The sequence below is a fragment of the Choloepus didactylus genome (assembly GCF_015220235.1).
Source record: "Choloepus didactylus isolate mChoDid1 chromosome 25 unlocalized genomic scaffold, mChoDid1.pri SUPER_25_unloc1, whole genome shotgun sequence".
Taxonomy (NCBI): domain Eukaryota; kingdom Metazoa; phylum Chordata; class Mammalia; order Pilosa; family Megalonychidae; genus Choloepus; species Choloepus didactylus.
Window position 1 is genome coordinate 7777071 of NW_023637606.1, and position 26564 is coordinate 7803634.

The 26564-nt window shown below is 35.1% G+C and overlaps 1 pseudogene; it reads left to right on the forward strand.

The window, feature by feature from the left end:
• Positions 1-18360, forward strand: part of LOC119525337 — a 66529-nt pseudogene extending 48169 nt beyond the window's left edge.
• The last annotated feature ends 8204 nt before the right edge of the window (positions 18361-26564 follow it).

A 26564-nucleotide genomic window follows, 5' to 3' on the forward strand; every position in this document is an offset into this window, starting at 1 on the left:
CCAAGATATAGGACGAGGCTTAAGAATGGGGAGTGGTTGCTTAGTATGAGCAAAATGTTCAATTAGGATGAACTTAAATGTTTGGAAATGAACAGGGGTGTTGGTAGCAAGATGTGAGAATAACTAACAGCGCCGAATGGTGTGTGAATGAGGTAGAAAGGGGAAGCTCAGAGTCATATATGTCACCAGAAGGAAAGTTGGAGGTCAAAAGATGGGAATGTATAAAACTGAATCCTGTGGTGGGCAATGGCCATGATCAACTGTACAAATACTAGAAATCCCTTCCATGAACCAGAACAAATGTATGACAATACAATTAGAAGTTAATAATAGAGGGGCATATAGGGAAGAACTATATACCTATTACAAACTATATACTACAGTTAGTAGTATTTCAACATTTTTTCATAAATAGTAACAAATGTACTATATCAATACTATGAGTCAACAATTGAGGGGGGTTGGTTAGGGATAGGGGAGGATTAGAGTTTTCTTTTCTTTCTCTTTTTATTTTATTTTTTTTTCATCTTTCACTTTATTTCTTGTCTGGAGTAATGAAAAGTTTCTAAAAATTGAGCAAAAATTAAGTGTGATGGATGCACAGCTGTATGAGGGTACCCAGGGGCAAGTGATTGTACACTTTGGATCTTTGGATAATTGTATGGTATCTGAACAATCTCAATAAAAATGAAAAAAAAAATGTATCCTATTGGTTTTTGTTGGAAATAATGGCCAACATACTTTCTAATTTTTCAGACATTAATAAGTTGAGGAATTGCTTATGTTTTATTTAAATTCAGACTAGCCTGTCCTCTTATGATATATTCTAGAATGCATTTATGATGTTGTTAAATAAATATAACATAACATTTGGCAAATAAGAAAAAAATTAAGTTATTTACATTGTTCCTCTATTCTTCTTGTTTATATGAGTACATATCATATCTTATTTAAGATGTAGTCTAAAGTACATTTAAGACAAAATCTTTTTGTTCATGGTGGTATTGTAGATGAGACCCCTTCAACTTTGGGTTCTTCACTTAGCTTAATGTTACAGGCATAGCAAATATGGCTGTGGAGGAAAAGGAGGTTGCATTTGAGCCAGTGGAGGACAGGAGCCTTGATTCACCTCAAAGCTGCCTCCCTGTAGTGATTGTCTTGTGACTTTTATACTAGTTACATGTGAAGACAGTTAATCATCTTTGGTTACTTGTAACATTTAACAGGGGTCTGGAGAATTTCATTAGTTTCTTTTTTTAAATATAATTGATTGAGATTTATTCACACACCATACAATCCATCCAGTGTATACAATCAGTGGTCCACAGTATCATCTCATAGATGTGCATTCATCACCATGATCATTCTTAGAACATTTTCATTACTCTAGAAAAAGAAATAAAAAAAATCAAGAAAACCACAAACATCCCATACTCCTTAAACTCCCTCTTACTGACCACTAGTATTGTGCTCTACTCAAATTTAAGGCTTAACAATAGAGTTTGGTTAACTAAGACAGTGTCGTATTGTCAGATATAGATATATAGATCTGTGGAACAGAACAAACTTCCAGAATTAGATCCATAGAAACACAGGCAACTTTTTTTTTATTGTTATTTACTTATACAATCATTATCAAAGATCTGGCCAATGGATTACAGTTAAAAAGCTTGAGGTATTTTCTTCTGGCTATTCTAAAACACTAGACACAAAAATAAATATCTATATAATGAGTCAGGAGTCACAGTCATATCTTAAATCCTAAATTCTCAGTTATTCCTCTTACCTCTCATTGGAGCATTCTCTCAATCTTCAGGTATATCTGGGCAATGACTAATTTAACTTCTTCATGCTGGAACTAATGGGACAGAGGATCTAATGGGACAGAGGACCTAATGGGACAGAGGAGTGAAACTGGTTGATGTTCATGGAGAGACTGGTATCTATGGGTTTCCAGGCTAATCTGGCATAGGATCAATCTGGAGGTCTTAAGTTTCTGAAAAAATAAACTTACAATGAAAATGTTTTATAAAGACTTAGATAGTGCCCAGGACATGCCCAAGGGTTTTGAGGAATACTGTTGGTTGGGGCCTGGCATACTGCAGTAGTTTGCAATATTTGGTCAAAGCTTGCATAAAAGTAACTTCCAGAATGACCCCTCAACTGTATTTGAAATCACTTAGCCACTGAAACTATTTTGCTTCATTTCTTTCCACCCTTTTGGTGAGGAAGGCATTCCCAATCCCACAATGTCAGGGCCATGCTTATCCCTGAGAGTCATGTCCCACTTTGTCAGGGAGACTTACAACCCTGGGAGTCATGTCCCATGTAGGAGGATGGGTTGTGAGTTTGCAGAGTTGACTGAGAGAGAGAGGATACATCTGAGCAACAAAAGAGGCTCTTTTGGGGTGACTCTTAAAAATAACAACAAACAGGCCTTGATTTGCCATTGCATAAATAAGTTTCATAAGGATAAGCCTCAAGATCATGCTCCTGGCTTATTAAACTGGGAGGCCCTAATGCTTTAGAGAAGATCAGGAATTCCCTGGGGGTAAGTTTAATAGTTCCACATTTTCCCCCAGTCCCTCAAGGGGATTTTGCAAATACTTTTTTGTAATCTGTCCAAAATACTCTGGAATGCATGTAGTACGTTAACCTGTATAGAATAATAAGATCTCGTTCCTTGTCTAAGTATCATGTAATTAGGTTGTTTAAATAAACTGAACAGTTCATATTAAATACTGTGCTACAGAAAATTAACATTTTGGACCAAATAAGCATGTCTTCCTTTAGTCTCACACAAAAGTTGAAGTTTTAAAATACAGACAAAATATCCTTTACCCAGTATTCTGATTTACCTTTGTCCTAACCAAGTCCAATCATTATCCCCTGATAATCAATGCTTTTGAATTAAATTCTTAGAGTTTGCTCATTATAGTTTATATTAGTGAGAACTTACATTATTTGTCCTTTTGTTTCCATCTTATTTCTTAAAGGTTCATTCTCCTAGTTGCATGCCACAGAATTTCAATCCTTCCTGCCACTCTTCAATATTCCATCATATGTCTACATCACAGTTCATCATTCCATTCATTAGTTGATGTACTCTTAGGCTACCTTCATCAATTGTAAATAATGAATAATGCTGCCATAAACACCAGTGTGCAAATGCCTATTCATGTCCATGTTTTCTGTTTTTCCAAGTCTTTGTCTAATAAAGTTTTGCAGGATAATATAGTAACCCTATACTTAGCCTCCAGTGGAACCACCACACTGCTCTCCACAGGGGCTGCACCATTATACTTCCCTACCAACAGTTAATAGGTATATATCTCTCTGAACATTTTTTCAGCACTTGTATCCTTTTGTTTATTTTTAAACCGCTTTATTCACACACCATGCAATCCATTCTACGTGTACAATCAGTGGTTCCTGGTATAATCACATGGTTATACATTTACCACCACAATATAAATAAGAGCATTTCCATTTATTCCACAAAGGAAGAAGAGGAGGAAAAAAAGGGAGGAAAAACAAGAATCCCATACCCCTCCCTTATATCCCAGTCTTATTGACATTTAGCTTTGGTATATTGCCTTTGTTATAATTACTGAAAGAACACTTCAATTTTACCGTTAACCATAGAGCCTATGTTGCATTAATTGCATTTTTTCATATATCATCCCATTTTTAACACCTTAACTTAATCACCATCATTGTCCCCTCCAGGTTTTTCAACTTTATACAGTCCCAGTTTTTATCCTTTTTCTTTCTGATGCCATACATGCCCATCACCTTCCTCTTTCAACTATGCTCACACTCAGATTTGTTCATTACACTTACAGTACTGTGCTACCATCACATAGCATTGTGCTGTCCATTTCTGGATCTTTACAATCAATCCTGTTGAATGTTATCTACTCCTTCAGCATCAAGTGCCCAGTCTTGACCCTCTTTCTATCTCCTTGTAACCTGTGTTCTCAACTTTAACTTTCTGTGTTTGCTCACTGTAGTTGGTTCATATTAATGAAGCTATACAGTATTTGTCCTTTTGTTCTGGCTAATTTTTTTTAACATAATGTCCTCAAGATTCATCCACAATATTGCATGTGTCATAATTTTATTCTGTCTTATAGCTGCATAACATTCCATTGTATGTAAATACCACAATTTCTTTATCCACTCATCAATTGATGGACAATATGTTTAAGATAAAATATTTTTAATGGTGGGCACTGTTCTTGTTTGCTAAAGCTGCCATTAAGCAAAATTCCAGAAATATATTGGCTATTATAAGGGGATTTAATAGGTTACAAATTTACAGCTCTAAGACTATAAAACTGTACAAACTAAGGCATCAACCAGAGGATGCATTTACCGAAGAAAGGCTGATGGCATCCAGAACACCCCTGTCATCTGGGAAGGCACATGATTGCCATCTGCTGGTCCTTTCCTCCATGATTGCATCTCATAATGGCTTTCTCCAAAATGTCTCTGGGCTTCTTTCTCTCTTAGCTTCTCTCAGCTCTATCTATATTCTTGCTTGTTCTTCCAGTGCATTTCTTTCCAAGCATCTGGGGGTTCTCTCTTAGCTTCTATGGGGCAAACAGTGGGCTTCATCTCTTAGCACAGCATCTCCAAATACATTTGTGTCTGCATCCCTAAGCATCTCCATGTATCCATGTCTGTGTGGACTCTTGATCTCTCTTAAGTACTCCAATGAACTAATTAATGCCCACCCTGAATGGGCAGGGTTCAAACCTCCACGGAAATAATTTTATCAAAGTTCTCACCCACAGTTAGGTGAGTCACATCTCCATGGAAACAATCAAAAGTTTCCACCCTAATCAAAAGACTAATTAAAGTCTGCTCCTATAAGATTGCTCTAAAGAACATGGCCTTTGTGGAGGATATAATAGATTCAAACCACCATAGAAACCTTCAAATCTGAGTTCATCACTGCTGTGGCTTCATGTACAGACACACTGAATGCATGGAGGAATAGGAGGTTTTTTTGATTGGCTTCAAAGTTGCCCCCATAGTGATCTTTCTTGTGGCTTTTATGCAAATTAGGGACAAAGAAAGTTAATCATCTTCAGTAGCATGTAACATTTAGCAGGGGTCTGGAGAACTTCATTAATTTCTTATCTCAGTTTACTAAATCCTTTAGGATTGCATTCTTTAAGAAACATGGTGCACTGAGCCTCCTAGTCTAGGGGAAATGCTGAGAGAACACAAACAATAGTGTATTGTATAGCTTAACTTTTCACCTATATGTGACTGGGTGCACATCCTGCATTCTGCTTCTCTGATAAACTAACATTTTGCTTCTCTGTGAGAATAAAGTTTAAGTACATAGCTTTCTTAAGGTTTCAGAGTTACATTTAAAATTCTAACACCACATCATGTCACAATTCTATGTATACAAAACTTGAACCACTTAAAATGATAAAGAAAATAACATTGGAATACTGCATGACAAAATGTGAACAATAGTTTTTTGTTTTTTTTTTTTGCAAATAGTTGGTGTTGCATAATAAAGATAAAAAATAGATTATATGTACTGAGCACCTATTGAAGGCCAGACAATATTCAAAGGGCTTTAGTTGTATAATTAATCTTCACAAAATATCTCTCATGGAGATACTTGAAATATCTAAAATTCAACCTCAGGTAATGAAAAGCTATTCTATTTGTTCAGGTTAAGACTTAAGACTCCTTCTGGAATCTCTTTATGTCACACACCTCACATCTTGTTCATCAGCATATCATGTTGATTTTCTATGCAGAATATATTTGGAGCATGACTATGTCTCAGTACCTCCTCTGCTACGACCTTGGCCCAAAGAACTAGAATCTTAGGCTTTAAATTATTGTAACAACCTTCTAGATTACCTCCCTTTGTTTTGCCCCATCCCCTTGTGTCCAATCTCAAGGAAGCACCCAGTGATATTTTTAAAACACAGGTTGTATCATGTCACTTTCTTTAGCAAAACCTACAAGACTTCCCATCCCATTAAGAGTAAAAATTAAAATTTAACAGAAGCCTACATGTCCAACATGATCTTGCTACTACTCCTTCTATGACATCATTTATCATTCTATCATGCTAATTTTTGAGCAGCTACACAGAAATTGATTGTTTTCACTATATACATTAGTTCTGATGCTGCCTGAAATATTTCCGTTTATTCTTCTTCATGAAATTCCCATTCCCCAGATCACTGTATTGACCATTTATCATTCTCTTCCTTATAAGATCATCCCTTATCACCCTATTTAATATCACATCTGCATGATACCTCATCAAAGGCTGCATTGTTTTCCATAGCACTTATCTCCATCTCATATTATGTATAAATGGTGCTTAAGCTATTTGTTTCTCTCTATTTCCCTCCACTATGAAAACTCTTTAAGCACAAGATTTTTGACAATTTTCTTCTATGCTGTATCCCCAAGATCTAGAAAAGTGCCTCAATAAATATACTTGAATGCCTGAATTTTACAGCAGAGAAAATTGGGGCACAGAATGGCTTCATAGCTTGTTCATGGTCAGGCACCAAGTTGAAGGACAAGGTTAAATTTGAACTCAGATAGCCTGAGTTTAGAGCTTACATTTTTAACCAGCAGTTTATCAGATGATGTTTTATTCTACAAAATTTTACTACACTTACCAGAGTTGAAAACGTACAATACATTATTATATTAAAAAATATTAACAAATACTGGGATGAGAGGGGTATGTTGCTGTCAGCCTAACAACAGCTGCTAGAAAATAGTTTAATTTTGGAGATACCTGGGAAAAGTTCTCAAGCATACATGTATAGTCCTATTGTCAGAAAGAATATAACTGTTAAGGAAAGAGTCATTTGTCAGGTGATTTGATGGGTTTGGGGAGAGAACCCCACTGGTCAGGTACACGCTGGCTGTTATAAGAAAAGGTTTGAGAAACAGATCAACAAAAGGAAATGCATCATCCTTGGGTGTAACAGTGCAAATTTTAGCTGGCTTTGCTTTTAGGGTGACTTTTCCTTGAGGTAATCCAGGCACACAGGATTTTTATGTCACTACTCTGCTATCTCCCAAATACAATTGTCATCTTCATGGTTGTAAAGGTCTCACATAGCACTGTATGCACATTCCAGTCTGAAAGAAAGGTGGCATTTCTACATTAGGAAAACAATTTCAAATTTTTTGTCATTTGGAGGGTTTTAAAGGAAAAATTCAATTTGTTTGAGAGACATAGAACTAAAGAGATTACCAATTTCTCCTGATATGGGCATGTAAGGAATTGTACCTTTCCTCCAAATAATCATATTTAACAGCAAAATTTGTTTATATTTTCTTACTATACTTCTAATATTTGTGGGTGACTAGAGTTATAATTGTACCTTAATCCCTTATGTTTGCAATTTTTGTTTTCTCCATTTCTAGTGATTGTTTTAGGTCTCATTATATGCATGTTTAATTTATCATAGTCTATCTAAAATAACATACCACATAACTTACAACATCAGAACAGTGAAGTAGTACAGATTCAGTTCTTCTCTTGAATTTGTTGTTTTTGTCATAATTTGGACTTTTCTATGTGGTTTAAACCCAACAATTAATCAACCTAGTTTTACTTTATGCAATTAATTTTAAAACAATTAAATTTTTTAGAAAAATTAAATATTTAATATATTTGCCTTTATTTTACATTTTCAATGTCATTTATGTCTCTGTTTAGCCTCAGTTGTCTAACTACCTGTATATTAGCTTGTTTCAGCTTATTCCACAGTTCTTGAATATTTTGCCTGCTCTTTGATTTTTCTTTAACTTTCTGTTTGGTTAATTCCCTTTGTTTTATCTTCAAGTTCACTAATTCTTTCCTCAGCTGTCCTGACTCTACTGATGAAACTGTTATATGAATTATTGGTTTCAGATATTGCACTTCTTAAAATTTTATTTCTAGCTGTTCATTGGAAAATACTTGATAGTATCCCTCTCTCTGATTGAAATTCTCATGCATCTATGCCTGTTGTTTATTATCTTCAGTAGATCTTTTGAGCAAGTAACTGTCAATTCTCTTTAGCCACAGACCACTAGAAACACCTGTGGTTCAACAGTTTGGCTTTATTACTCAATATAATGAGGAAGAACACACTGTGGGGAAATGAGCATCCTAAGTAAGAGGTTTTAGAAAGAAACTATAATATTATTTAGTTATTTTGGATAATTAGGAAGAGTTTATAAGGAATCAATATTCTGTTATAGATTGGATGCTCTCAGAAAGCACAAGCAATTCTATGATTGGGTATCTCAATAAATCTTATCTATTGTTACTGTAAGCTACAGTAAGAATAAAGCTGTGGTGGGCAAAGTAATAGCAGTTCCTCAATTGGTAAGAGAGGTGGATGTTTGGTATTTGAGGGTTGCACATTGATCTTGTTTGGTGTACTTCCAGCTTGCTCCCAGTCTTTCTCATGAACACTTGGTAGAGAACTGCAAAGAAGATACTGAGTGTGAAGGCAAAACCCTGGAATCTGGCTTTCTCTTCTTTCCCTGGCAGACACTCTAGCTTCCACTTGGCTTTAACAATTCTGTACAATTTAGCTGATTTCTTCATAGCTGTTTGCACTATGTCTACCTCTTTCTTCCACCCTTTGACAACATTGAAATGGTTCATTTGTCACATCTCCTCTTTGAGGGTCTTGTTTCTCCTTGGAATCCAAATTAATTGGAGGTTTCCAACCTCAACTTCCTGGTGTGCTTATGAAAAGCATGATTTTTTAAAGATTATTTGGCTTTTTAAAAATTGTTAGAGTTGAAGCAATATTTTACAGATTTCTAGATCTTAATTAGAAGTGGAAGTTCTATATTCCTTTCTCAGTTTTATCCATTATGGTTGTTTTCAACATTTCCTTTCTGGATAAGTCCACACTTTCCAGGAAATAATTTGTTTGGTGTTCTAGTTCTGTACCTTGAAAATGGAATGGAACCTCAGAATCATTAGAAATATAACTATGTCATCCACTTTGCTTTCCAAATGTTCTCCTTCTTCACCCTCTTCCTGATTTTCCTTCTCCTCCTTTTATCAATCTCTTCCACTTCTGCTTATCCATCTTCTTCTATACTGATTTCTACTTCCACTTTAATTTTTCCTCCTCCTTCTGCCTCTCCTCATATTCCTCCTCCACTTCCATCTTTTTCTTCTTCTACTTCTAATTTTATCATCTTCATCTTATTGATATCCAGGATAAAAACTGGCAAATTCTACATTTATCAACCAACTGAATGGTTTGTCAAATCAAATGTAAGCAGTTCTCCATCCTTCTCCAATACATTCATTTCTCTCATTTCTGCCATTGTCTTAATGAAGACATTTATTACTTTATAATGTATGGATAGGAGGCCTTATAATCCATGGAGAAAGTGAGAAGAACATTTTTTCTTTCATACTATGTATTAAAGTGCTTAAATAAAGGGACTCTGTAGTCAAGAAACTTATTTTGGAATGCTGGTATCACTCATATGAACCATTTGGTTTTGAGCAGATAACAAAGTTTATATGCCTCTGTTTCTCATCTGTGATCTTTGATGATCAATAGTAAAGGACTTCCCTCTTGCAGGTTTCATGAGAACATAATGAGTTTGTATACATAAAACAGTTAAATACTGCCAGTATCTAATAAGCTGCACAGAAGTGCTAACTCTAGCTACTGTTACTCACTTCTTAATTCACCATTCATTAAAAAACATATATGTCCTCAGTAAACTCTATGCTCCAGGAACAATATTATGCCATGGGGATAAAATTATGTGGCCTGACAAAATTCTGCTTTTATGTAAGTTAGTGTGTCAGTGTAGTGGCAGATCTAGATAGTAATCAAACATTCATATAAATGAATATTAAATTATGGCTATGCTAAGTGATACAAAATTTAAGTCCATTGTGAGCAAAGTAAATCAACGAATACTTTGTTGAGGGAAAGGTAATTGAGCTGTGATATGAAGAGTGAGAAGTTAACTTGAGAGTTATGTATACCATTTTTCTATATTGACTTGAATAGAAAATCATGGACATGTATTCTCAACATTTTGTTCTGGTTTACTAGGAGTAAAAGGTTTATTGCAATGTACATGCAGATTAACTTGATAAAATTTTTCTAATTAATGGTCTGAATTATTGGTCAGATATTGATAGGCAAAAGTGAGTGCACCCTTGGTCCTACTGCTTATTTATTTCTTTACATTAGAAACATTATTTTGTTAATTTGGCAGAGCAGTTAAACTGATAAACATGGGTACAACTATGACTAAAACTTTGCCTTAATAATTTGAAAACCTGATTTGAATGGAAGAAGCCTTAATATCATCCTGGAATGCTATAAGCACTTTAATTTTGGTAAGTAATGGATATTCAAAAATACTTTTGAAGGAGTTTATTCTTTTATTCCAGAAAAATAACCTCAACAGATCATAATCAAGAAAGTAAATATTAAGAAGCTCTGGTTTCAAATAGCTTGATTTCTTTATGAAACAGCATGGTATCCACATCACAGTCTGTGCTTGGTCTCTGAAAATTTATTTTCTTTTTCCAGATGAATTTTGAGTATAGGTTAAACCACACTGTCTTTCCAACATGTGATTTTTCCAACAAGATATATGAGTTTTCTTCCATAACTGAATAGAATCTGATATCCTAAAAAATATTGGATTTGGTCTCAAATTCAGATGTAAGAATTAACTCTTTCATTACCTTATTTTCATGAGATTCCTATTGGTGGATTCATAGGAAAATCATCCTGCTGGGAAAAGAGTGAATTTTATTGAACAAAATGAACATTTCCACTGCTTATGTCCCTTCAAATAAACAAATCTTAGAACAAAAATAAACAAAGTAGAATAAATAAGGCAGAAGACAAGTATGTAGAGATAATGGGAGAACATTTCTTAGGGCTATACTCATTGGGGGTAAGTTTTGAATGTTGATGACAAGAAGTCTTTTCTTTTAGATAGAGGTAAAAGGAAGAGTTAGGGAGTGAGCAAGAATCTCAATCAAAGAAACTCCCCCAAATCAGCTAGTTAGCTTTTCAGATCTTGGTCCATCTGTACATAATAACCAGGTATAAGTTATACTTTGAAGTGTGTTTTGTTTACCTTGAGTCTTAATTATACGCTCAATAAATATTTCCATATTATCTTAATATAACGTTGGGAGCATCAGAATGGATCTAATACATTTCTGCAACTGAGAAGTAGGAAGAAAAAAATTGGATAAATACATATTGTGTTAAGCCAGTGTGAAAAATCTATGTCCAGTGGCCAGGACAGATCAGAGAGTTTAAGAGCAGGGACACAGAGCAAGTGAGGTAGCATTAGTGTGCCTTTCACAGGGATTCCAAAATGGAAAATTAATCTTATAAAGAGTACTGAGAACTGAATATAAACCATGTGAGGTTATATAAAGCCATCATCTCCTGACATCTCCTGTAATTATAGTAAGTGGAAATTACATAAAGACTAACAATATCAACATAAATTAATGAAAGAATATTTAATATGCATCAGTTTGAACATAAGCATAGGCATGTAGTTGACACAATTTATCTATATATGTAAAATTCTGCATTGGAACACAGATTAATGATTTCTTTAGAAATATCCTAAGATATGCAAATGCTACTAACTAAAAGTATGACATTTTCTTCCCTAGTTTATTACCAGAGGTATATGGATTGATATCTAGCATTCTTTTGAGTTTTACCCAATTTTAAAATTGTACTTAAATTATTAACCAATTTCTCTTAAACAATTTTTTATTGCCTCTTTAGCATCTTTGTTTCTCAAACTGTAGATGATTGGACTCAGCATGTCCACAATAATATGAAATATAGGCACTATCCTATCATGGTCCAAAGCATAGCTGGAACTTGGCCTCACATACATGAAGTGGATTGTCCCATGGTAAACTGACAAACCAGTTAGGTGAGAGAAACAAGTGTAAATGACTTTTTGCCTCCCTTCAGCAGAATGTATCTTCAGAATGGCCAACAGAATGAAACCACAGAATATTCAGACAGACAGTATAGTGGTTATCTCAGTGAAGCCCACAAAGTAGAGGGTAGAAGCTGGTTCATGTGAGTGTCAGAACAAGAAAGAGCAAGGAGTGCAGGCATCTCACAAAAGATATCTCTAATTTTATTGGATTCAAAGAAGAATAGGTTAAGAGTGGTCACTGTGTATAAAGTAGTAGCCAAAATACCACCAACATAGGTAGCTATGATGAGTAGAATATTGATTTTTATGTGACTTGATAACTGAATACAGCAGTGGGTTGTAGATTGGTACATAGTGATCATAAATCTTTGCAGCCAAGAGAAAACACTCTATAGTCCCAAGGGTTAGAAAGAGAAGCATCTATGTTGCACATTAATATACGAAATAGCTTTATTTTCTGCCATGAATTTGACTAACATTTTGGGAGTAACAACAGAAGAACAGCAGGCATCCAAAAATGACAAACAACTCAGAAAATAATACATTGAGTTGTGGAGCCAGGAATCCTCAGTGATCAGTACAATCAGTCCCAAATTTCATACCAGGGTAAAGAAATAAATTGCTAGAAATCATAAAAATAGAAAGAATCATAACTCAAAATTACCCATGAATTCTGTCAACATAATCATGGTGACTTAAATCACATTACACCATGGAACTGTGGATATATTAAGATTGGATGGCATCTCTGATATTTCAGTTTGTATTTATAGGTCTTCATGGCAATATTCCATGAAAATACAGCCCATACATTTATATCCTCATCTTTGTGTCTTGGAAGGGCATACAGAAATCCAAGGCATTGATGTGATCAGCAATGTCAAAGAAGTTGGGTCCAAGTGGGTGAATTTCCCTGTGTAAATTAAGGGATAAATTGTATCAGTCATTTGTTCACTAAATAAGATTTTAAGAAAAATCTCTCAAAGTAAGTGTTAATATCACTTCTTTTCTAATCAATTTCCTACATCATGTTCTCATATTACATTATCTTAAAATTTACATACATGAATGAATATTGGGATTTTTAAATCCAAAAATGTTGTAGTAGAAAATACAGATTGGATTGTTTGTCATATTTTGCTACAGTATGCATAAAATGCCTTTTCTTAATGGTTATATATATATCTGAAGGTTAGCAACCACATTCACATCAAAGATCATATTCAATTTAAAGAAAAAGGTGTGAAAATAATGTAATTTAAAAAAGTTTTTAGATGACTACAAACAGGGATAAGTTAGTATCACACCATCAACTTGTCCTACTGAGTAGCTCTTCATGACAAATGATACTTGTGCCCCTTCCTGGCAATGATGTTTTTCCATTAGTCCTTTAGGAATAGTGGTGTACAGGGCAAAGCAAGTGTTCTGGCAGTAGGCTTATATAGTTCGCAAACAAAAGCAATGAAATGTCTTTGTTAATCAGTTTTCTACCTTGAAATACATATCAATAACTCACCTGATCTGAGCTTTGCAGCATGCTTTACTGTTAATATTGTTTTTCACATTTTGACTTAATGATAACATAAGTACGGTATTTCTCTATTCATATGCTCAGTATCTCTGCAATGCCCTTGTATGAACTTTTGTGACACATTTCTCTCTATAAGGAATCATGTCCATTTCATTAACATGTCATTGCTTATGTGAGCTCTAAAATAACTATGAAATAAATATCACCCAGTTATCATGTGAAAATGGAATGACAAATAACTTTACTAGCCATCTTGATTTTCTTGAGCTTTCATTTTACCCAGAAGACTACAAAGAACTAAAGGAGGCTAATTGAGCTAAGCTGACATACCAGTGAGTTTTTGTGTTGGTGACAGAGACCTCTGTCCATGTGAAGAAGAGAAACTGAAACAAGCCAAGGTCAGTGATAAGAGAATCTGCTGACAATCATGAATTGGTCAGATCTTTCACAAATACCCTGTGGGTTGCTAATTAACCAACCTTCACCCAAGGATACTCCGCCTTGAGAAACCCATGCACACCCTCACCCCTGTTCTCTATATAGTCACATAAATTCTTTACCTCAGCCTATCCTTTTGAAGCAGAAGCCTCTATTTGGTCCTGTTATGCATGCATGCTGTTTTACTCAATAAAACTCTCCTTGCTTTACAGAAGGTCCCCCAGTTATTTCTTTCATCAACAGTCATTAATAAAATTGTTTTAAATGCAATCACTAAAAGAATTAAATCATATTTCCCACAAGTAGTATTTTATTTCAGATATCCTTCTCTATGCTATCAGACTGTTTCTCATTTATTGGACTGTGAAGAAAGAAAAACTTATGTATTAGGGTCTTCTAGGAAATCAGGAAATCAGAACTGACAGGATACACACACACATATAATGTAAATATTGTGATTTAATTAATTGAAATTGGTTCACATGACTGTGGGGGATAATTAAGTCTCAATTATTTAGGGCAGATGGCAAGCTAGGAACTCTGATGAGGGCTCATGACTAATTTCCAAGAAGACCAAGCAACTGATATAACATGGCCATCCAAATAGTCTCATCCAATCAGATTCTAATTAATTTCAGCCTGATAAACCTGTAATGGTCTACTATCAAGAATCAGCCACCCAACTCCAGTCTGCCCTGAGGAATCTGCCATCTGACCTCCATCTGTAGAGGTGAACCCTGCTGTGCCTAATAAACTTGTAAGAACCTCCCTTGAAGAAAAAGCCCTCACTCCTCTGTTTTAAGAGATTTGTCCTGTTTCACAAGATGAAACTGCAATGGAATGTCCTGAGGTGATTGGCTTGTGAGACTCTTCTGATTCTTCTCATGATCCACCTCCTACTTCTCCTCTTTTCTTCCAGAAGTATAACTAGACTGAAGTCTCAACAGGCCACGAAAGGTGAGGTGCAAAGTGTGACCCGTGAGGAGGTGCACTACACTCCAAAAGAACAGCATGATTTTTCCAATTTTTATAGACAGAAATTGGGAGGTTATGCATGGGAATGGATATTATTGGTATGGGGTAATGGTGGGAAGAATATGAAATTCGATTAGGCTAAATTTATGTATATGGACAACTAAGCAGAGATTCTGGATTCAATATTGTAGCTTGAGTGGTTGGAGCTCTAGCCATTTGTTCCTGTGGTTGTCTGAAGTATGGGCATAGAGGTGGCCCACATTGTCTGAGATTGAAAGTCCAGAGCTCCCCTCATGTACTGTAAATGAGGGGATCCAAAGGCTTAGAGAGACTGGATTGTTAAAGTGGATTTATGTTGTAAGCCCTGTTCACCTACCCCAGGAATATCCAGAGGACACAACTTTCACCAAGACTGTGAGGAATAAATTCATGAGACTAGCTTTATTACCCCTGAAGAGTTCTGTGGTTGCTCTTGTCTGTAAGATATCAATCTTGTCAGATATTACTGTAGGAACTGCTGTGTGACTCAACTTGAATCCTTAAAAGCAATGGGATTGATTGGGTCCCTGGTTGGCAGAGGCCAAGTGGCAGTAGTTAATTGGCAAAACAAGGTGGGCATGGCTAACATAAAGGAAAGCTGACTCAAAGCAGTAATCAAAATAGTCTGACTTGCAGAGCCCTATGACACTGGTTAGCAGATCATGGGGTACCTAGAAGCCTACTAAATTTCTGCTTGATCTGAATAAGCAGAAGTGCTCTAGGTCAAGTAAACAAAAGTCTAACTTGAGTTACAAAATAGAGACTCATGGCACTTTAGTCACCTTCCAGATTTGAGAACAGTTTACAGACCCAGGGCCCTGTGAATGAAAGGAAGTCTGGGTCCCTTTGGAGAAGGATCTTCCTCCAATGCCAACAATTTATACTGTTAATCTTCCTCCCAATCTTCACCAAATACACCTATAGTCTTTTACATTGGTAACAGTGCATTTGGAATAACAGGGTTTATTAGTCACTGCTTTGAGAGAGAGAGAGAAATTAATTCCAGGAGACACAAAATGTTACTGTGGTCCACCAGTCAGATTTGGGGCTTATGAAGATCAGATGGCAAATGAGGTTTTACCTGGTCTGTCTCTTAGAGGGTCCAGTGCATCCATGGACCCATTTTGTGGTTATTTCCCAATTCTGGAATGCATAATTGGAGTAGATATACTCAGCACCTGGCATAATTCCCACATTGTTTCCCTGACTTGTGGAGTGAGGGCTATTATAATAGGAAAGGCTAAGCAGAAGCCACTATGACTGCCTCTATGAAGCAAAATAGTAAATCAAAAGCAATACTGTTCTTCTAGATGGATCAAAGTGATTAGAGCCACTACCAGGGACTTAAAATTTGCAATGGTGGTGATTCCCATAACATCCTCATTCAACTCTCCTATCTGGTCTGTGTGGAAAATGGATCTTGGAGGATGACAGTGGATTATTGTGAACTTAAACAGGTGGTGACTCCAATTGCAGTGGATGTTCCAGATGTGGTATCATTGTTAGAGCAAATCAACAGATCTCTGGGACCTGGTATGCAGCTATATACCTGGCAAATGTTTATTAATTGTTATTAAAGAACACCAGTTTTTTTTTTTTTTTTCAGTTGACAAGGCAGTCTGTACATCTTCACTGTCCTCCCTTGGGGGTATATCTACTCTCCAGCCTAATGTCATAATCTAGTCTGCAGGGAAGATGACCAGCTCTCCCTCACAGAAGACATCACACTGTTACATTATACTGATGATATCATGTTTCTTGGACCTAGTGAGCAAAAAGTAGCAACTACTCTAAAAACATTATTAAGTCATTTCCTGTCAGTGGGGGTGGGGTTGGGAGATAAATCCAACAAAATTCAGGGTCCTTGCAGCTTAGTGAAATTTCTAGGTGTCTGGAGGGGTGGGGCATTCTAAGATATCCTTCTAAGGTGAAGGAAATGTTGCATCTGGCACCTCCTACAATAAGAAAGAGGCACAAGGCCTTATAGGTAGTGTAGGATTTTACAGGCAACATGTTCCTCATTTGAGTGTGCTACTCTGGCTCATTTACTGAGTGATCTGTAAAGCTGCTAATTTCGTGTGTGGACCAGAACAATGGGAGTTTCTGCAATAGGCCCAGGCTGCTGTGAAACCTGCTCTGCCACTTTGGCCATATGACTCAGCAGATCCAATGTGGCTAGAAGTGTCAGTAGCAAATAGAGATGTTGCCTGGAACCTTTGTCAGGGCTCTATTAGAGAATCACAATTTAGACCTTCAGGATTTTGGTGCAAATTCTTACCATCCTTTGCAGATAATTACTTTCCTTTTGATAAACAGCTTTTGTCTTGCTTCAGGCTTGAGGAGACTGAATGCTTAACCATTGGCCACCAAGTTAGCATAAGACTTAGTTGCCCATCAGAAACTGGATGTTTTCTCACCTACCAAGCCATAAAGTTTACTGTGCATAACAACACTCCATCATGAAATACAAGTAGTATGTACAAGAGAGGTCTTGAGGAGATCCTGAAGGCACAAGTAAATTACATGAATAAGTAGCCAAAACACCTATGACCCCAGTCCTCCTCCATTACTTTTTCTTTCTTACACCACATCTCTAAGGCCTCTAGGGAAGTTCCTTAAAATAAATTGACTTGGAAGTGAAAACTCAAGCCTGGTTAACAGATGGTTCTGCATGATATTCAGTTATCATCTGAAAGTGGACAGCTGCAGCCCCTGTCTGGGAATTTCCTGAAGGACAGAGTTGAAGGAAAATCTTCCCAGTGGGCAGAACTTTGAGCAGAGTACCTGCTTCATTTTGTGTGGAAGGATGAAGCAAGAGATATAAGGCAAGAACTAGCAGTTCGGGAAAGACAACAGGAAGTAGTCAGAAAGTTGGCTCTCAGTTCTCCAACTCTTGAGTGTGAAAAAACGGATTCTGCTGCCCAGTCATCACTCTCTTTGCCAGATACTCCTGTTGTCAAAGAAATGGAAAAGAGTTCTCTCTCACCAAAGGCCTTACCAAATGGTTTTGGGTCCAGTTCATTAACTCCTTCTGCAAGGATATAAGCACTAAACATCGTGGGGGATTACATAAAGTAGGGCTGTTAGAATCCAGATTAGCAGTCTGCAGGAACTTTGCAACGGACCAAGCATCATGAATATCCTATATTTCAGGGAATATTAACTGTGGGATGAAGAATAGCAACAGCACAATGTTCTCTCATGTGGGGCATATGTCTTTTTTCTACCAAGAGGCAATAAATGGCTTTGACCCAGTTCCTCCTCCTCCTGGCTTGGGCTCCTCTCACCTGTTGTCAGCACTGGGTCTGCTGCCTCTCGTTGTGCAAGTGCCTGGCCTCTGGGTGGGGGCTCTGCCCTCCCTCAACCACCCAGGACTGGAAGAAACAAACTCATAGAGTCAGAGACTAGACTATAGGTAGCCAGGGGGTGAATGGGGCTAGAGTATGGTAAGTTAAGGATTAAAATGTGCAGAATTCCTATTTGGAATGATGGAAATATTTTAGTAATAGCTGGTGGTGATGGTACAATAATATTATGAACACATTTAACTGCACTGAAATACATATCTGAATGTGATTAAAAGGGTAAATATTATTGTAAATATGGTATAGAATAACAATTTTTAAAGTGTATCCATCAAACTGCACTATGCAAACTGTGAACCCTAAGACAAAGAATGGGCTTTAGTTAATAGTAGTTATAAAATGTGCTATCATCTCTTGTAACAAAAGTTCCACAACAATGAAAGGTGTTTGTGAAGTGGTCTGTATGAATCCTATGTTTTATTCATGAATGCACTGTAAACACACAACTCCTCTAATAAAGAAAAAGGATTTTTAAAAGAAGGAATAGATGAATAATAAAGTGATGTAAAAAGGTATTCCTGTAAATATAAGCATATAAATAAAACTGTGAAAAGTAGTACCATTAGAAACAGTAGACATCCATATTCCAAAGATCTGAAGGACAGTATAAAATAATAAAGGAACCAATTTTTCAGAAAAGTATAAAATTCCTAAATAAAACTTCCAAAAACATGAAAAATTGAAGGAGTTCAATGGAGGAATAAAATTAAAAAAAAAAAAAAACACATTGAATAAATGTCAGTGATAAGGCTCTAATTTTTGAAATGTTGGATAAATAAGTCAGGTTTCCTTTCTGTTTCTTACTCCTGATCATCTGTCAAAATTATTTTACTATTAGAGATGTTATATTGGAATCCCAACAGTAAAGATTTAGAAAAAAGTTTAGTCATAAAAGTTTTGTGAATTATTCTTTCTTTGACTATTACTTACATTATGTGAAAGTACACTAAATGACTATAAAAATTTGTTTTCAATGCTGGAAGAAAAGTGCCCTGATGGTGATTTTGCAAGGAGTAAACAGACCATGTTGAGGTGGCATTGACTAGAACATCTTAAACCTCAAGGTCACCTGTGAAATAAATTGATGCTGGTTTTTTAATCTCCAAATAAGCTTTCCTCAGTATCACTGAATTTGTTACGAATTGAGAATTGTATATGAAAAACTTCATCCAATATATGATATATTAGTTTATAATTCTGTGATCCATACCATTAATTTCTCTCCTGAAATTCAGCAGTGTAAACAGCATTTCTTGCATGAGTTCCTTCCAAATGTATGTGAAATTGATTTCATTATCATTAATTAATGATGGAGCCACAGGAATGTATCCCACCTAGTTATATGTAGAGGAATAAGCTCTTGACCATTAACATTATTATAAAATTTTTACTCATCTCAACACATATTTAGCTTCATCACTCATTTTAATATAACAAAAGACAAATACACTAAAATAATAAAACAAATTACACAAACATTTTGTTGGCTAAATACAATGTTATATCTGTTGTGTCAATGAATTTTTATACTCCCAAACCTGAGTGGACCACCATGTATCCCTTGTGTACCTCAAAAAGCCCATCCATCCACTGGTGCACACTCCTAGAAAGAAGTTAAGTACATTGCACCATTCAATGCAGAATATATGAAACTGTGGATTTTACAAAAGTCTACTATAATGTAAGTCAAGGTGTATTATAAATATTTACTAATAAAATCAGGATATGCTTGAAAATTCAGGATGATGAAATTATATTCACTATATATATATATATACACACGCTTTATATGCACAAATGAAAATACTTGGAAGAAAATATTCTGAAGAATAACAACATTTTGAAGGAGTTTATTTTCTTTGAATTTTTTGTGTATTGAACTATGTTTAATTCTATGATAGTGTCACACTTTTAAATAAAAAAAAAATTCATTGAGAAAAATGTTATTCCATCCCTGATGACAATGATGTAGCCTTTCAGCCACAGATTAATTAAGTATATCTCTAGAAATAACTTCTCTTTTACCCAGTCATAAATTAGAGCAACAGAAAGAAAACAAAATGTGATGCTCAACATTATGTGGTTTCCATGGGGCAGGCAACTCTCTACTATAAATCTAACATGCATGCAATTAGTTACTTGTACTTTTATCCATGGAATGATGCCAAGCAATCTACCTTAGAAATTGGTCCCAGAGATGAGCAAATGTTGAATCATCAGTCTTATTCAATATAAGAACTGCTATGGCATTATCAGGGAGAAAGGCAAGGGATACTGTGACATGCTTGTGTTCAAAGGAGCTCCTTGATTTACTTGTGAGACATAATTTCCAGATGAAATTTCTTTTTGAACAGGACCAGAAAAAATTTTAGGTTGATTTGTTTTACCTCCAAAAAGATGCACACAAAAACTTAAACATAAGTTATCTCAAAGGAAATATATATTACATAGCAGAAATTTGAGGCTTCATAAATGGTTTACATATTTTGTTTGTGAGAAAAGCTTGAGTTTGACAAATTCCTAGACAGATTATGCTGGAAGAAGTTTTTCACCCACTTTGACTCCTGGTATATATTAATCTCAAAGTAAGAGTGTTTAGTTTTTCTCAAGAAAATGGGAATATTATTAGAAGAGTTTGCATATATATACATATATCATGGGAGCCTTAACTAAGTGATGGTAGGATTTGTAGAAATGGAGATATAGAATTGATGTAATCAGATCATCAAATAAGGAATGTATATTAAAAATATAATTTTTGGAAGAATTGTGTTTATAAAATTTGTTAAAATCATGTCTTCTGAAAATAGCTATCTGTGCCCTTTAATATTAATACACCTAAGGTTTTAATTTCTCAACTGTCACTTGTATTAAATAATATTGGATATAGAAAAACAGTAAATGATGCATTAACACTCTATCATTGTTTAATATATAGCTAGATTTGTTTTTCTGAAATTAAATGTAAGTATGAATATAGTGTTATGAGGATAATCTATGAAGCCAAACAATCTTGGTAGAATCACAGAGCCAACAACACTTAATGGTTGTGACTCTGTATAAGTTACTTAAAATTTTGTGCCCTTTTTATCATCTAACAACTGTGTAATAGTAATGACTGTGGTATAGTATTTTTATCTGGATAAATGTGTTAATGAAGTGCTAATTATGCACTATATATGGGTTTCTACTATATAATATTCCAATGTTGATTTACACCTCATTTATATTTGGCAGTGAAACTAAGATCTTTTTCACACATATTTTGCAAACTACTCTTTCTTACGAATTTATAGAGTCACTAAAGTAATATTTATTAAAAATTGCCAGCTCATTCCTATAATCTCCTAGAATCAGTTTTGGAATCATTCATGCTAAGTATCAATTTCACTTTCTCAACAGTTTACAAAAGCTGAATGCTATGGGAAGTAGGAATAATACAAATCTAATAAATACTTCATCTTTATAGGATTGACAGTCTCTGAAGAGATCCAGTGGGTCTTTTTCATACTGTTTCTACTGATATACCTATTACTGTCATGAGGAACGCAGGGATGATACTGATAATTCACCTGGATCTCCAGCTGCAAACCCCCATGTATTTTTTCCTCAGTCACCTGTCATTCCTTGACCTTTGTTATTCAACAGCCATCATCCCTAAAACCTTAGAGAACTTAATGACTTTCAACAAGCATATTTCGTTCAAGGGCTGCTTCACCCAGATGTATTTTTTTGTCTTCTTGGCTGCCACTGAATTTCTCCTTCTCTCTTCAATGGCTTATGATCACTACATAGCTATTTGCCACCCTCTTCAATACTCTATTGCTATGTCCAGGAGACTCTGCTGTGCCCTCATCACTGGGTCCTACTTGATTGAAGGTACTGAATCTTTAGCCATTGTTCTTCACATAAACAGTTTGCATTTCTGCAACTCCAATGTAATCCATCACTTTTTCTGACATAACCCCAGTTTTAGCCCTGTCCTGCAGTGAAACTCTTCACACTGAAATCATGATAATGATTCTTGCTAGTTTCAATGTAATGTTGTCTTTTATCACAGTCTCTGTGTCCTATGGGTCCATTCTGTCTACTATCCTGAAAATTAAATCCATTTCAGGAAAGCACAAAGCCTTCCCTACTTGTGCCTCCCACCTCCTGGGAGTCACCATCTTTTTCACCACCATGATTTTTACTTATTTAAAACCAAAGCAGTCCTACTCCTTGGGAAAGGAGCAAGTGGCCTCTGCTTTATACTATGATAATCCCCATGCTAAATCCATTCATTGGGAACAAAGAGGTGAAAAATACTTTCATTAGGGTCATAGTAATCCCCATGCATGCTTCACTTTCAGAGAATTTCATTAGATCAGTTTCAGAAGTTATTCTATTTATTCTGGAAAAAGAAATGTAGTACAGTTGTTAAGAGTACTGCTTTGGACTATACAATCCAGAGTTTTGATTCTAGATCTGTCAGCTTTTTAGCAGACTTTCCCTTGGTAATTCATGAACATTTAAGTCTCAGTTTCCTTAACTGTAAAAGAGAAAAAATAATAAATCTATAGGCTTTCTGTAAAGATTAAATCAGAGTATGAATGTGAAGAATTTAATGCAGAACTAACAATTTGTAACAATTACCATCAGAATAATTATTCTTGCAAAATTTTGAATATACTATATGTTTTGTTATGAAAATATTCACCAGTACTTCATAACTTCTTTGGTTCAACTTATTGTTAAACAAACAGCTAAAAAGGGAAAACAGCACTTCAAACATTTGGTGTTAGAGTAAAGTAAAACATTGTGATAGAATTCAGTTATAGAAAAATGTGCATATGAACTTTGAAGAAAATTTGGTAAATATTTTAAAATATTAAATAACATAGAAATATCCTAACCATTTTTGATGGATTTCTCATGGTCTTCTAGACTAATGCATCTGTATGCATATGTTTATATCACATATATATTCCAAATTTTTTCTCTTTATGATATATGTGTCTATATAGTTGCCATATTGTTTACCATGTTTCCTCTTCTATTGATACTAGACCCTTGTATCAAAATCATTTCCACCATCTTAAAGTTGCCATCAACCACAAGTCAATCAAAGTTTTCTTCACATGTTCTTATCGCCTCACAATTTTGGTTTTATTCTTCAGTCCTGGTACTATCACCTATTTGAGGCCTGAGCCAGTTTGAAACCCTTATGTACCCCATAAAAGACTATGTTCTTTTAATACAGTCTTGTAGGGGCAGACATACTCTGGGAAGGACCTTTTGATTAGGTTGTTTCCATGGAAATGGCCCACCCAATTGTGGGTGGGACCTTTAGATTAGATTATTTCCATGGTTATGTGGCCCTGCCCATTAAAGGTGGGTCCTAATTAATTTGCTGGAGTCCTGAAGAAAGCCCAGGGAGAGAGAGAGAACTCAGAGCTAACACAGACCCAGATGCTTGGAGGTGCAGACAGAACAACATTTGGAGATGCAAAGCTGGGGGATGAAGCCCAGAGTTTGCCCCAGAGAGGCTGGGTGAGAACCCATAGATGCTACTGAATCAGCAACTGAAAATAATGCAACCTGGGAGCAAAGGACCAGCAGATGCTAGCCACATGCCTTCCCAGCTGATGGTGGTGCTCCAGATATGATTGACCTTTCTTCAGTGAAGGTATCCCCTTCTTGATTCCTTAGAACTGTAAATATGTAAACCAATAAATCCCCTTTATAAAAGCCAATCCATTTCTTGTATATTGAATTCCAACACCTTTAGCAAAGTGGAACAAGGTACAAATCAAATCATTCTGTAGGAACTGACAGTTTTCTCTCTTTTTTTCCATCTTTGGGATTCCACTGTTCAAGTCCATCATATCCAGCCTGATGACCAAGGAAGGATGTGATTGCCATATTGAAAAAACATTATTACCCAAGAAAACAAAGAGAGGATCTTAATAGTCAATTTTTAATAAATTGGCCTCATAGTTATCTCAGATATATATTTGCATTTTCTGATAAAATATGAATTCAAAATTATCATGTATTTTATGTTCCTGACCTGATCTGAAGTAAAGTGTAACTACATGTTTAACAAGCAAATGAATCAATTTTCAAAGCCCTATTCCATGGAACAATTCTTTTTTCACTTCAAATTATAAATTTATCCATTTTTCAAAATGTTCAGATGACTAAACTTTTAGAATTTTAATTTACAATTTGTCAATGAAATAGTTCTTACTTTTATCATTGGCCAAATATTTACAGATATTTTGCTTGTATTCACATTTGTATCTATAAAACTAACTTTTTCATGGTAGGTATACACTAATTTGTTTGAGGAAGTGAACAAAGGACTAAAGTATAAATTGTAAACTATATTAAAAAATAGAAGGATAAAACTGAAGAAAGGGTTTTAATTGATTGCACTTTCCTCAGTATGAATTAAGAAAATGTCTTAGATTTATCAAGGCAATTGATTGAATGTAAGGCAATTGACTATCAAATATCTGACCTGACTCCATCACCCTGCTTTAAATATATTTCAACATTCTGCTTCACATAAGTCTCAGTGATGAATTTCCAACTCCTCATAATTGTTGACTGATCAAGTTGCAGTGCAAAATACATTATGACTTTTCTCTTGCCTAATTTAAGAGCAAATCTGAAGCTTAGAAGGGGTGAATGAAAAGTTAAAATAGAGCTTGGTGCACAATTAAGTAATATCACAAGTAAAAATCTATACAATGTGAAGTGCCTTACACAACCAAACTACCAATTATATTTACATTAGAAAAACTGTATCCAATTTTTCTCCTTTTATTCTTTTTTTATTTATTTGAAATTTGCCTGAGAGTAGAGACAAAATCATGAAGCAGTTAATCACATACCTCCTAACAGGCTAAAAAAACATACTGGAGGCAATTATTAACCCTGCTCTTAACACTCACTTTTTCTGGTCTGAATGTGTGAATTGGGAATATTCAGGCTCTATTCTAAGTACTTTTGCTAATATTTCCAGAAAGTATCACTTATATAAAAATTATGCCCCTTTGTAGGTTTGATTATTCCTGTAGCTATTTGCTCCTTCACTTTAGATTTTCTTTACAAGACAGTGTAATCAATTCAATCTAAAACATGTGGTTTTTAAGTTTGACTTTTCATTTACAAAGGCTAACCTTTTAAGCTCACATCAGATGATGTGAAACCCTACATCATCTTTGTTTTGTATGCATATATGAATGCAAATATCTTAATTTACCTCATGTATTTTATTGCATGTATCAAGAATTAATTATTTGTTCCATGGTGATCATAATGGCAATGCTGAAGAATATTGCAATAATGTGGAAGTGCTATTCTTTCCCCTAAATCTTAGACAAATAAGTGGCACAATGTAATCAACAAAGTCCAGAAACCCATATAATCAATTTTTTGCATTCTTGCATCATTCAATTTATTGCCATTTGTCTAAATTTCAGTATAAAATGATAACAATGCCTAATATTACTGACAAACTCATAGCAATATTATCAATGTTTAATGATGATCATGGATCAAAGGAGTCTTGGGAAATTCAGGAACATTGGGGAAGGAGGTGTTTGACAAAACCCAGTTTCCCAGAGAATTAAGGTTATCCATTAAAACTTGAAATTATTTTGTTACACAATATTTGTGCAAATCCTTCTATAATGGTTTCCAAATTTCCCTGCATTCTTGAACTTATGTGCAGAGTTCATGTTGCTTTGGCTTCTCAAGTTAGGCATAAAATCTTTGCTACTTGTTGGAATCCCAGAACCCATTGCCATGTGTAGACATAGGATGCAGTTTATCTTTTTACTGATTCTCCATTGACTGCTTCATTTCTCATCTCTGCTTACTTCCCATCACTTAATTTTCAAAGAATCAACCCTTTGAAATATTTTCAGGCCATTTAATTTTTAAATGTTTCTTATATTTGACTTGCCATTCCTTATTACAATGGAATAAATCAGATGGTTTTTAAAATTACTAATTTTATTTTACTCACATTCTAAATGAGACCCTACTGCTCTTGGAAGAGCATGTGGCAAAAATTTCCTCACACCTCTTTTCCTTTTACTTGATATAGGATATATAACAGTTTTCTGAAGTTTACATATACTACCTATGTAGAAACTAAATATATAGGCAGCCTACAGATTAATTAATAGACCCCCTGTTTGTTGAGTATTTTGGCTATCAAGGAATATTGACTCTCAAAG